Here is a 12,498-nt window from a genome sequence, read left to right on the forward strand (position 1 = left end):
AAGGGAAGCGCGTGTTTCTTTCTTTCTTTCTGTGCCGAATGTGTTGTCTCTTCTGGTAGGGAGAGCATTGCGATCTAGCGTGAACAGCCTAGAATAATCTTTTTGTACCTACAATCCTCCAGATGTGAATGTACGGTTTGAGAACCACGCGCGCCGAACAATAAAAAGACTCCAGAGAACACGCCGGGGTATTCGATTCTCGGACGCTCGCCGACGCGCGTCACTTTGTTGACTGCTGCTTCGCCGCCTGTGTACTTTTGATTTGTTAGGTGAGCACAGGTTCGTTCCAATCAAGGTGCTTTTCCGTAAAGACCACTGCCTCATCTTTGGCTCCGGGACAATATATATATATATATATATATATATATATATATATATATATATATATCTTCAACGAGCCCCTTATTTCCTATTCTGATTCGCTACATGCATAGCGAGGGCCTCTGTTCTGGCAGTCTTGGTGCCATAGGGAGCTTAAGAGGGTTCAACGCTGGTCGACCACTCTCGACATGTCGTAGACGCTCGAGTCACGGCCCGGGGGTTAAAAAGAAGATCCCCTTCACCCCGAGTAGTCCGAGTGGCGCTGGCTACCACCCCCAAGCGCAGGAACCAAAAACACCTGAACATAAATACCCCAGAAAGTGGAGGCTAAAGTAGCCCCGCCGGTAGCGTAGTGGTTATCGCACCAGACCGGCATTCTGGAGGTCGTGGGTTCGGATCCCACCTGGCGGGCAATTTTTCTCCACTTTCTTATTTTCCAAATTCTTTATCTTGAACTACTACATCCTCCCCTTTGCTTTCCGAGGTCTTCTTGACTGCCAATTCTTATTTCAGTCTTACATATATATATATATATATATATATATATATATATATATATATATAGCAAATCAGAAAATGGGAAATGAGGGGCTCGGTGAAATAAGACAGAAAATAAGGGTTGGCAGTCAAGAAAACCTCGGAAAGCAAAGGGGAGGTTGTGGTGGGTCATAGAAACAGATAAAGAAGTTTTGGAGTCAGAAAGAAATTGGTGAAAAAATGCCCGCTGGGTGGGATCCGAACCCACGACCTCCAGAATACCGGTCTGGTGCGATAACCACTATGCTACCGGCGGGGCTGTTTCCCCACCAGTTTCTTGGGTATTTATGTTAAGATATTTTTTTGTTTCCTGTACTTGGGGGTGGTAGCCAGCGCCCCTCGGACTACACGGGGTCAAGGGGACCCTTGGTATCGGTCTTGGTATTGATGACCACCGCCGCCTACGTCTTCTTGCCTCGATACTCTGCCGCGTCCACGTACCTCGTGCCCGATATCTCGGCGTGCAGACCGACCAAGGCCTTGGCTCGAGCCTTCCGTCGTTCTCCGTTGTGTTCGGTGTCCATCTTCTTTGAAACGGAGTAGACCCACATTCCCCACCTGATGCTTTCGGGTACCTCTTCTTGTCCGCATAGGTCTTCCTCGCTCGTACTGAGGTCTAGACCCAGTGTGGCGAGGATAGCGTGTGGCCGCGGTGACCTTACCCGAAAGGCGATTGGTGGTTTCGCCGTTCGTGCGACGTTTCTCGATTAACATGCCCATCACTCGAGTCTTTCCTACCTCAGGGACCACCTGTCCGTTGCTGGTCCGGATGACGATTTTGTATTTGATGATTTTGTTTTGATTTTGATGACTCTTTGGTGGCAGCACCAAGAGTTGTGATTTGCTTCGGGAGCATACCAGTCTTGATCCGTCAAGTTGGCTCTCGATGGCTTCGACTGCTTGCTGTAGAGTCGACTCTATGTGCCCGTTGCTGCCACCCGGGACCCACAACGTGATGTCGTCGGCATAGATGGTGTGGCGCTCATCCGCCAGTGGCTTCAGGCGCCGGCCGACCCCGATCATCACCAGGTTGAAGAGCAGCGGTGAGATCACCGAGCCATGTGGGGTCCTTATGCTGCCCAGCTTCTTCTCTTCGAGCGTAATGTCACCGACGTTGATTTCTGCCGTGAATTCTGACAGGAACTCGCCCACGTAGTTGTACGTCCGGACTCCCATGTCGAGCTCGCAGATTTGGGCCAAAACGGCCGCGTGCTTGACTTTGTCGAACGCACTCAGCAGGTCTAGCCCCAGGATGGCCTTTTTGTCATGCGTCTTGGTCTTGTCTTCGATGATTTCAGCCTTGAGCTGTATCATTGCGTCCTGTGTGCTCAACGTGCTCCTGAAGCCGATCATCGACCCCAGGAACAAGCCGTTGTCTTCCAAATACTTTTGCCAGCGGTTCATCAAGACGTGCTCCAATGCCTTCCCGACGCACGAGGTACGGGAGATGGGGCAGAGGTTCTCAATGCTCGGCGTCTTCCCCGGTTTTGTGATGAGGATGGTTTTCGCTGTCCTCCACAATTTTGGTAACCTGCCCTCCTCCAGCATTTGTTGAAGAGGGCTGTCAGGCTCGCCATCGCCGCCTCGTTGAGATTCTTGAGTGCTTTGTTGGTGATCTTGTCTGGGCCCTCAGAGGATCGGCAGTTGAGCTCATGCAACGCTGCCCGCACCTCGCAGACCTCGATGGCCCTGTCTAATTGTTCGTTTCCTGCTCCCCGATAGTCTGGGTGCGACTTCTCGGGGCTTCCTGGCAGGTACTTGTTGTTAATTCGGTTGCGTACTTCTTCTCCTAGGTCGCACAGCGCCTTGTTTAGGATCTTGGCTAAGCTGTTCCTCTGGTGTGATTCCGTTGTCGTTTCGTCGAGTAAGTGCCGGAGCATGACCCATGTTCTTCCGCTGTGCATTTGGCCGTCAGCTGCGTTGCACGTCTCGTACCACTGCTTCAGGCAAAGCGTGCTGCAGTGCTTTTTGACAGCGCGATTCAGCTCGGCCACTCTTTTTAGCAGTCTGCGGTGGCTTCGTTGTTTTTTGGCCACCGTTAATGAATTGATATTTTCGCCTCCAGCAAATGGGCTAGGCGGCTGTCACTTCTGTCTATCTCCTCCGCGTTCTCGATTTCCTTGGTTGCCCCCGCAACTTTCTCTAGAAGTTTGTTTGTCCACTCGTCCACGTCCCGAATCTCCTCTTCCTCGGCCGGTAACAGGCTTCGGTAGAGGTCCCAGTTTGTGATCTTGTGGACCCGCTTTTCTTCCGATGTCCCCCTGAGCGGCACCGTCACCTCAATAATAAAGTGATCGGTGCCCAGGTCTTGGCCGGTGTTGGTCCACTCGGGCTGTCGGCCCCCGTTCGGCGTCCTCACGATAGTGAGGTCCGGCGTGGTATCCCTGCTGACCGAGTTGTCGATCCGCGTCGGGTGCGCTGGGTCCGTTACGAGTGTGAGGCCGCATCTGTGGCGTCGGTGAGGAGATCGCGTACCTTGACGAACGCCTTGGCATAGCCCCAGGCCTGGCACAGAGCGTTGAAGTCGCCGCAGATGACTAGGTTGTCTTTGCTTCCGGCGGTTTTGCAAGTCATGTGTAGGATTGATTTGAATTTTTGTTTGCTGTGCGCTGGGCTGCTGTAAACGTTCACGAAAAATGTGCTCTCCTTGGCGCCATCGGCGCTAAGCAAGATCAAGACCACACGGAACAGGTCACGAACATCATACGGAGCGTCACAAACATGGGAAGAGGACTGAACGAAGACTACGCGCTCACGCTGGTCCAGGCCTTTGTGACATCACGCATCGTGTACGCGGCGCCGTACCTACAGGTACTCAAGAGAGACAGAGACCAACCGAACGCGATCCTGCGCAAAGCAACACAGGGGGTACCAGGTATCCCGCGCCACTCGTCCACCGAGAAGCTCCTAGGCATGGCCAAACACAACACGGTAGAAGAGTTGGTAGAAGCTCACCTGTCTACCCAGAGAGTGCCCTCAGCCAAACCTCGGCGGTCCGAATGGTACTGGCCAAGCTGGGCTGGCAAGAGGCCGACCACAAGAAAATGGGTCCTTTACCCATGCTTTGGGCTCAGAAAATCGAGAGCAAACCCCTGCCCAGAAACATGAGACCGGGTCGCAACGATGGGCGCAGAGAGGCCAAGGTCGAGGCCCTGAGCGGAAGAACAAGATGAAACGGGGATCACCCTCTACACGGACGCATCTCTACCCATGTTTTTGACACGAGCCGCGATATCGGTCACGACGCAAGACGACCTGGTGACGTGCGCATCCGTCAAAATGGCGTTCCCGGAAGAAGCCGAAGAGGCGACAAGAGCCTTGGCGCTCACGCTGCCTAACGCGAGCAAAATATTCACGGACTCGCAAAAAGCGTATGCCACCTATAGAAAAGGGCAGGTGTCTCTGACGGCACTCAGAATACTAGGGGGAGGAATGCGCCGCATACCCGAGCAGAAAGTCGAACTGATGTGGACACCGGCTCACTCAGGGCTAGAAGGAAACGAACTCGCCCACCAGCTTGCCCGAGAACTTGACCACCGGGCAGACGAGCACGAGCCGCAGGCCATAACGAGTTTCAAGGACATCACCAGCCACTACAGGGAAGGCAGACGGCGGTACCCTGACCCGCATAAATCACTCAGCAGAGCGCATCCAACGATCTATAGGCAAATACAAGCAGGATCCTTTCCGCACCCCTATCTCCACAGCAGAATGTACCCCGAGATATACGAAAAAGAGTGTAGCTTCTGTGGGCAATTGGGCCCGCTCCGGCACGTCATCGGAGAGTGCGATTTCACCGAGACAATCCCCCCACCCCTTGCCCAACCCTCCACCACCCTTCCAACACCCCTTTACGAGCGATGGGAGACCTTGATAACCAGCCCCGCCTTAGAAGACCAGCTCGTCGTGATCTCCAGGGGCCAGGCAGCCGCAGAAGCGTATGGGTACCGTGAGGAGGGAACCACCCCATCCGGCACGTAGTCACCGCAGTTTTGTGCAACTGAATAAAGTTGCTCTCTCTCTCTCTCCTCTTCCTTCCAGTTATTACTTCGATCATCGTGTGTTCAATCAGTGAGTTCTTGATGCCTTCTCCCTCCACGCAGTTGAGTCCCTTCCTCACCAGGGTGCAGACGCCTCGTCCCTTGCCGCTGGCGGCTCGCCTGGGCGGGCTGGCGATCGTCCGGTACCTGGGAAGTCGGGTCTCTTCTATCTGGTTTCCTCGCCAATTGTTGTATGTGCTGCTGCAAGACCGCCTTCTTGCTTGCGAACCCGTTACAATTCCAGTGCCACGCCGTGAGACTCTTCGCCGTTGTTCTCACTGTCTTATTTGTGTTCTGATCCATGCTCGGATGTTGTTCATTTTGTCCGTTAGTTGACGAACCACCGCGACGGTCTGGTGTACTACTTCCGAGATGCTTTGGCACGTCTGTTCTAGGCTCGTTACACGAGCCGTCAGCTGCGTGACATTGCCTTCTAGATTGTCCAGTCGCTCAGCGAGCTTACTTTCGCGGAGGTTTTCGGCCGCCCTGTTCTTCAGTGCCGGCTCCGAGGACGTTGTTGATTGCCTCGCGGTCACCTTGACCTCCTAATAAATGATGGGTTCGTTCGTTGTTCTTGAAGATGATGATGATCTGCGTTGGTGCCTGATGGTTACGGCACTGATGAAACGATGATGAGAGTTTGTTGAGGGTTTTTCAAACTGTATATTTAAGTAAAAGGATATGCAGGATATTTACAGACTGAAGTAGACAGAGTAAGAAATAAAGTCTGTTTCTAGGTCAGCTAAGAATTTGTGCTCGCGGCACCCCCGTCAGCGACGGAGCCTGACCTAAGACTACCCAAGTGATGAGATCCTCCCTAGCCTGACCTGGCTAGCCCGTCAATACGCCGACCGTGCATACCACATTAAAACCCTGAGGATTCGACCCCGAGACCTCGTGTCTCGTGGTTTTAATGGGTGACCGAGTCTCCAACCCCGATACACAGGCCAATCGGCCCCCCCTGGCGATCTCATTGGGCGGGTTACCACATCCGGGTTTAAACCGCGGTGGAACCGCGGTGGGCAACGCCCCCCGTAACCCTGAGACATCGGTCACCCTCTCTCACGACAGAAAGAAGGAAAACATCAAAAGCAAACCAAACAAACACAACAAACACTCAAAAACCCCCGGAAACACGTGCAAGGGCCGGGAACAAGTTTCTACGAACGGGGCCTGCGCCGCCCGTTCCCACGACTCTCGTCCAAGGCAGGACAGCCACTACACGCTAGCTGAAACCATAACCATCCGTCTTAACGACCAGGCGTGTCCCCAAGATCATCCGCCTTTGACAGGCAATGCCCCGTTAATTGGACCGTGAGCCAGAAACAGCGAATAGGGACAAAAGGAATGGGCGCGGGATGGGCGCGGCAGAGCGCGTCGCTCTGCCGCGCCCATCCCGGGCCGCTACACGCACGCCCTCGCACGCCTTCACTCCGCGGGTGGACGGGCCAACAAAAGGAAAGCCATCGATATAAATCGGCCACTGTCTAACCACAGTTGACAGCTTCACACTACCCCGTCTGCAGCCGCTCCACGGACGAAATGGTTTTACAACCTGGCTCTGGCTAAACGCGCGCGCAGGCGGCCCCCGAAGCAACCGCTGCCACGTCCGCGGAAAGCGCATCGAACATCGGATCCGCGCTTTCCCACGCTCGTACAGTGCTTTGAAACACGCCGTTGAAAACAACGCCACAGCCCAGCTGAGGCTCAAGACAACTCGTCTCCACGCAGGCGGCATGACCCAAAGGCTGTTCGCTCTTAGCAAGCTGGCCGCTATAAAGCCCTTCATGCGTCCTTCAGGAAACCGCTGCTTCCTACGCGTTCGACTTTGCAGCGTCGCTGGCGCCTGGAACCCTTACACTCCTCTTCTTGTGGCTTTTCCTGCGGCTCTTGATGCGCAGGCGGCTGCTGCGCTTGCTGCTGGCGGGCGCTAGCCTTCATGAGTTCCTTGATGTTCCGCCATCTGTCTGTTCCTTTCGGTTGCCGCGCGTAGCTGCGCATTCTCCTTGCGGAGCACTTCGATCATCTGCCGCATAGTCTTCATTGCCTCTCTCTCGGCGCTAATATTGGCGGTCCAGCTGCTCGCCGCGCTCGATACGCGCGACTGCATCTCGACCTTTCCTTTCCCGCCACCGTTGTCCCCGGTAATCCGAACCATCGCCTCCTGTATTTTTACAAAAATACAGGCGGCGATGTCTGAACCCAGTTCACTCTTTCCCGTGATTTAGACGTCCTTTGCTCGCCGCTCGGCTGTTGCTCCCACTGATAACCTTTCCGGCTGTGCGGCTTTGCGACCATTACGTCCGCTCTTCACTTTTTACCCCATCGCCACTCCCCAGGGCCGGGAAGCTGCGCGGTGCAAGGTTCTCTTGTTCTTGCATCATCTTTGCCTGTTCGGGCATTTTCCTCTCCCATCGCCTCTTTGTGACGATGTGCGGCGTCTTAAATTTATTTTTACAGCCCTTGCCGCCCGTGGGGTGCTGGTCATCGCAAAGTCTGCATTTTGGTGTGCAAACCTCGGCGTAGCCTTCGTCAGGGTTTTTTGCCCCGCAGTCGAAGCACACCCTAACTTTCGGCGTCGGACATACATCCTTTCTGTGTCCAACGTTCCCGCAAGTTTTACACACATTGAAGTGTTTTCGGAAGAAACTACACTTCATCACTGCTGGCCCATCGAAAACAGAGATCCGGTACTTTTTCCCCATCGAAGGCCACGATAACCGTGGTCGTGTTCCCAATTCGTTTCACTCCTACCGCCGTCGGGTTTCGCTTGGTTACAATGCTTTTGTCAATTTCTGTTGGCGTGTGCTTCGTTGGCACCCCTCGTATTCCCTTAACCACTCTGTCATGAACCGTCATGTACGCTCCCACCTTGTGCATCTGCTCTCCGATTTTTCTTTCATGAATCCTGGCATACTTGCGTGCCCGAGAAAGATCAGGGGTACTCACGACCAGGATATTCTGCTCGTTGTTTGGCAGGAATGTGTCACCCGCCGCTTCTTTTCCCGGGATATTGGCCGCCGCCGTGACCGCCTCCGCCTTGACTGCGATGGGTGCTTTCGCAATACACAAGACGCCCCGCGGCGGCACGACGATCTTGGTATCCTCTCTCGGCAGTACGTCGGGCATTCTTGCCGCCATCGTCGCTGTAGATGCTGCCTTCTTGGCGAACGCCTTCGCCCTCGGGCGCGGTTTGAGCGTAGTGACCGGCACGTTCTATTGCATCGGCGTTTTGGAGCGGTGAACGCCTTCTGTCCAATCCGTTGCTTCCGCGTCGTCTTCTGATGCCATTTCCTCGCCGTAGAACTCGACGCAAATCCGGCCCATGTCGTCAGAACTCGGGGTCGGTGACAGGTCGGTCGGATAGAACGCCCGTGTGTACAAAAGGGGAGGTTGTGGTGGGTCATAGAAACAGATGAAGAAGTTTTTGTGTCAGAAAGAAATCGGTGAAAAAATGCCCGGAGCGCAGAATATGGCCGTGTATTCCCCGGCCGAGCGGTTAGGCTTGGCTCGGGGTGCTGCCGCGGCTCCAAGAAAATCGGGGAAAAAGTCCAAAACTCACGTACCACTTGGTTGAACTTGGTATCGGCGTGTGCGCGGTGCCTTCCCGGATCTTCTGGTACACGGGGGTGAAGCGTACTCGTCATGATTCGTTGCTGACCGGATCCCAAGATTGCGCTCAGGCGATGTGGCTGCGCAGAACTGAAGCCACGCGCGAACATTGCAAAAAGACGCACGTTATTTATACTCCGCCTCACTATGCTGCTCCAACTTACACTCAAGTGAGAAGGGCTTAGTGCGCCATTTTAAGCCCAACCCTGCTATGATGACAGTAGTGATTCGGTCGCCTTATAGAAGGGAGGGGCGTTGCCGCGCTCTTGCAGGGGAGACACGAGGTTGAAGCCGTAACTCGCCATGGTGCGTTCCTGACCGGACCCCAAGATTGCTCTCAGGCAGTGTAGCTGCGCACAACTGAAGGCACGCACAAACCTCGCTAAGAGACGCACGTCGCTTACACGTCGAATCACAATGCTGCTCGGAAGCCCACTGAAGCTTCCAGGGGTTAGTGCGCCGTTTTTATCCAAATGCGGCATTGAGTGGTGATCAGGTCGCCTTCTAGAAGCGAGGGACATGCCCGCGCTGATGAAGGGGAAACCGGGGGGGTGAAGCCGAACTTGTCTTGATGCGTTGCTCTCCGGACTCGAAGATTGTGCTCAGGCGATGTAGCTGCGCAGAAATGAAGCCACGCGGGAGCTTCGCAAACAGACGAACGTCGCTTCGATGCCGCATCACAATGCAGCTCCCACGCCCACTGAAGCGACGAGGGCTTATTGCACAAGTTTAATCCCTATCCTGCGTGTACGACAGTGGTGATCCCGTCGCCTTATGAAGCCAGGGACGTTCCAGCGCTGTTGAACGGAAGACAGGTGGGGAGAAGCCGATCTGGTGATAATCCATTGCTCACCGGATCCCGAGATAGCGCTCAGGCGATATAGCTGCCCAGATCTGAAGCCACGCGGGAACCTCGCGAAAAGGCGCACGTCACTTGGATGCCGCATCCCAACGCTGCTCCTACGCCCACCGAAATGAGAGGGCTCAGTGCGCCACTTCTATCTCAATCCTCCGTTGATGACAGTGGTGATTCGGTCGCCTTCTAGAAGCGAGAGACATTCCAGCGGAGTTGCAGTTGTGACACGGGGGTGAAGCGAACTCGTCATAATGCGTTGCTGATCGGATACTAAGAATGCGCTCAGTCGATGTGGCTTCGCAGAACTGAAGCCAGGCGGGAACCTCGCACGCAGACGCAGCTAAGTTGGACGACGCATCACAATGCTGCTCCCACGCCCACTGAGGTGACAAGAGTTCAGTGCGCCGTTTTTATACCCATCCTGCGTTGATGACAGTGGTGATCCCGTCGGCTTGTAGAAGCGAGGGACGTTCCACCGCTGTTGCAGGGGAGACATGATGCTGAAGCTCAACTCGTCATGATGTCTTGCTGACCGTATCACACGACTGAGGTGACGGATATAGGTGCGCCCTACTGAAGCCACGCGGGAACCTCGCAAACAGACGCATGTCACTTAGACGCCGTATCACATTGGTGTACCCACGCCCACTGAAGTGACGAGGGCTCAGTGCGCCATGTTAGTCCCAATCCTGCGTTGATAACAGTGGTGATTCGGTCGCCTTGTAGAAGCGAGGGAGATTCCAGCGTTTTTGCAGGGGTCACACGGGGGTGAAGCGAACTCGTCAGGATACGTTGCTGACCGGATCCTAAGATTGGTCTCAGCCGATGTAGCAGCGCAGAACTGAAGCCAGGCGGAAACCTCGCGCACAGACGCACGTAACTTGGACAACGCATCACAATGCTGCTCCCACGCACACGGAGGTGACGAGGGCTTAGTGCGCCGTTTTTATCCCAATCCTGCATTGATGACAGTGGTGATGCGGTCGGCTTGTAGAAGCGAGGGACGTTCCAGCGCTGTTGCAGGGGAGACACGTGGGTGAAGCCGTACTCGTCATGCCGCGTTCCTGACCGGATCCCAAGATTGCCCTCAGGCAGTGTAGCTGCGCCCAACTGAAGGCCCGCGGCAACCTTGCTAAGAAACGCACGTCACTTCGACGCCGCATCAAAATGCTGCTCCCACCGCACTGAGGAGATGAGCGCTCAGTTCGCCATTTTAGGCCCCATCCTGCGCTGATGACAGTGGTGATCCGGTCGGCTTGTAGAAGCAAGGGACGTTCCAGGGCTGTTGAAGGGGTGACAAGGGGGTGAAGCCGATCTCGTCATGATGCCTTGCTGACGGGATCCCGAGATTGCGCTCAGGCGATGTAGCTGCGCAGAACTGAAGCCAGGAGGGAACCTCGTAAAAAGACCAACGTCGTTTAGACGCCGCATCACAATGCTGATCCCGCGCCCACTGCTTTATTTTATCGGCGTCATCCATTCACGGATTGACGCAACTTCAGTTCTACAGCACTTCCTCAATGTAACCGGTGAATGCATCACCGGTTTGCTGCACTCGGACTTCCAAGCGTTGCTTGGGGCGTAGTTTCAGCACAGCAGGATGGTCAAAAGCGGCGGGCAGTGTGTCTTGAACGCTGGGAAGTGGTAATTCTGGCTTCGTTAATCCATCAATACAGCTCTGCCACTTTTTATTTATTTATTTATTACAAGTACCTACATCACCCTTGCAGCATTGTTGTAGGGGGTTACAGTAGAAAACAGAGTACAAACGGCAAATTTCAACTAACCTAAATCATACACCATCTTAATAGAGAAATCTAAACGCTTACAGCACAGCATGGTAACTAACGTAAAAAATACAGGAGCAAAAGCACTAATTATAAATATCCAAAATAAACAACCAAATGAAGTACAAATAATCATACTAATTCTCTACGGTTGAACTCAGCCGAGCGGCTTCTAGGGTCCCAAGAAGTTTCAACCGGGAAGATTATGTGTTTCCATGGGGACGACGTTTGGTGTGGCGATCAGCAGTCCAGTCATTACTTTTCTTGCAGCGACTACTCACAGAAGACTGCCGCTCTGTAAGATAAGGCGCTTGCACTAGAGAACGGGTGGAAGGTTGTTTGGCTCGATTCGTTTGATATCACGACAAAGTGGCTTACTTCTATCACTTCAGGGAGACGAAGGTATTTGCTCCACTTGTCGCATTCGTTTATTCTCTCCGGCATTCTTTCGTTTCTGTCCAGCTGCCTCCTCTAAGGCCGGTAAAAAAGTAGCGTGTCATCTCTGACGGACTCATTTCTAAAAAAAAGATGAGACCGTCTGACTCGTATATATGCACTGCGATGTTCAGCATATTCCCCTTCCTGCTCGCCATCAACGCCACCAGTTGTATGATTTGCTTCGTGTCGCAACTATAGGTACCATTTTCCAGCTGCCACAAAGCTCTTAAAAGTATTTTTTTACAGGAATCACGAACTGAACATCAGCATAACGGCGTGATTATCTTCAGCAGATGTTGTGAGCGGTGGTGCATGAGTGGTCGGTTTCGTAAGGTGCATACCTCCCTTGATAATGACATTGACTGCATTGTAGTATAACAAAGAATTCTCAGTAGAGTCGGCGCCTGTCACAAAACATCAACTTAATAGTGATTGTTAAGTACTTTGCAAGTTCATCATGTGGGCCTGTATAGGTTTCGAAATGGCAGTCTAGCGTGGCGCCTAGTTAAACGGGCTTGAGGTAGCACCAAATGTACACGATTCATTCTGCACACAAGTGGTTTCCGCAAGGTCTGTGCCGGAGTCGAACGGCGTTCTTTCCGCAAGTACGCAGATGTGTGACAGTCGGTCGTTCTCCGTTCGCAAAATCTCGATGAATGGTTTTTCTATGTCGGCTGTTACGGCGGCTCTGTACATCCTTTACTTTCAGGAGCAGGGGATGTACCTACAGATTCAGGCTAGAACCTGACTGCAACACGTCATTAAGCGAGAGTTTTACAGTTGAACTACACGAAACATCAAAGCCTATTCGAGTCGTGGTAATTTCCCGGTCGTTGCGGATAACGGCTTCGTGTGGCAAGTAGTAAATTGGACCGCCTGCATCTTGTGTTGTTACGGGTTTTTGAAA

The 12,498-nt window shown here is 53.5% G+C and overlaps 1 non-coding gene across 1 annotated transcript; it reads left to right on the forward strand.

The window, feature by feature from the left end:
* Positions 1–659: 659 nt before the first annotated feature.
* Trnaa-ggc (transfer RNA alanine (anticodon GGC)) lies at positions 660–732 on the forward strand. Its single transcript has one exon. It is a non-coding gene; the product is annotated as a tRNA-Ala (tRNA).
* Positions 733–12,498: the final 11,766 nt, after the last annotated feature.

This window comes from Haemaphysalis longicornis, unplaced genomic scaffold (genome assembly GCF_048455015.1).
Source record: "Haemaphysalis longicornis isolate Haplotype H1 unplaced genomic scaffold, Haemaphysalis longicornis Haplotype H1 scaffold_12, whole genome shotgun sequence".
Taxonomy (NCBI): domain Eukaryota; kingdom Metazoa; phylum Arthropoda; class Arachnida; order Ixodida; family Ixodidae; genus Haemaphysalis; species Haemaphysalis longicornis.